Below are 1,697 nucleotides of genomic sequence, written 5' to 3' on the forward strand. Positions count from 1 at the left end.
TGTATGAGGTATGCTTGTGGTATTTTGATTGGAATTGCAATAAATTAGGTTAACAATTTTGTGGGTAAGTCCATTTTCACAAAGATGTTTTTTACTATCCATGAGCAAGGAATAGATTTCCATTTTCTGAAATTCTCTTCAAGCTCATTTTTAATATTTAGATTTTTACTTACTTTGTTACATTAATCCTTAAGTATTTCCCTTTTTGTGAATGCTATGATAAAGAGTGTGATTTCCCTATTTTCCTCTCCATGAGTTTTTGTTTGTGTAAAAGAATGCTATTGATTTTTGAGTGTTGACTCTATATCCAGCCATGCAACTGAATTTGATTATAAACTCTAGCAGTCTTTTGCTGGAATTTTTGGGTCTTCTGTATAGAGTATCATGTCATCTGTGAACAATGATAGTTACAACACTTCCTTTCCTATCCTTACTCTTCTTATTTCTTTCTCTTGTCCAATCGCTCTAGGTTATGTTTCCAGAACTATGTTGAAAAATAGCGGTGACACAGGAGAACTTTGTTTGTTCCTGATCTTAGAATGAAAGGTTTCAGTTTTTGCCCATTTAATATGATATTGGCTGTTGGTTTTTCATAGAAGATGTTTATTAGATTGAGATAATAAACATCTATTGCAATTTTTGTAAGGGTTTTATCATGAATTAGTGTTGCACTTTATAAAATGATTTTCTGTATCTAGTGAGTTGTCCATGTGATTTTTGTCTCTGGCTCTGTTGATATGGTTTACTACATTTATTGATTTGCGTATGTGGAATCATCCTTGAATTCCTGGACTAAATCCCACCTAGTCATCTTTTTGGTGATTTCTTAAATTCTGTTTGCTAATATCTTATTGAGGATTTTTGCATCTATATTTATGATGGAGATTGTCCTGTAGTTCTTCATTCTGGCTGGTTCTTTTTCCAGTTTGGATACCTGGGTAACACTTGCCTCCAGGAATAAATTAGAGAGTATTGCTTCTATTTCAATTTCATTAAAGAGTTTTAACAAAACCAAAACTGCATGAGAAACACTTCAAAGAATCAACAACTAAGATCTTTTGTTTAAGTTTTTTAACATCAAAAAACAAATCACAGATAGAGTGAAAAGACAATCCACAGAGTGGGAAAATAATTTTAGCTATCTGTCCCTCTGACAATGGATTTCTATCTAGAATATATAAAGAACTGAAAAAAATCAGAGCCCAAGATTCAAACACCCAATCCTTTTTTGAGATAAAATGGATTCACATTTCTCAAGGAAGCAATACAAATGGCAAAAAAATATGTGAAAAATGTTCAACATCATTGGTCACTTAGGAGATGCAAATTAAAACAACACTGAGTTTCCATCTCTCCCCAGTAAGAATGGTAATCATAAAGAAATCAATCAAAACAAATTCTGGAGGGGCTCTAGGGAAAAGGAACCTTCTCTACTTTTGGTGTCAGCATAAACTATTGCAGCCATTTTGGAAACCAGTGTGGAGAGCTCAAAAATCTAGGGTAGAAGTCCCATTTATCCCAGTTATTCACCTCCTGGGTATTTTCCTGGAATGATTAAAATCAACACATCACATTGATATATACACATCCATGTTTTAGCAGTGCAATATGTCATAAAAAATCTTGGAAACAACCAAAAGCCCATCAACCGGGACTGGATACAAAAAAAAAAAAAAAAGCGCAAAATGGTGTAGCAC

Source organism: Octodon degus, unplaced genomic scaffold, assembly GCF_000260255.1.
Source record: "Octodon degus isolate 3935 unplaced genomic scaffold, OctDeg1.0 scaffold00062, whole genome shotgun sequence".
Classification (NCBI taxonomy): Eukaryota; Metazoa; Chordata; class Mammalia; order Rodentia; family Octodontidae; genus Octodon; species Octodon degus.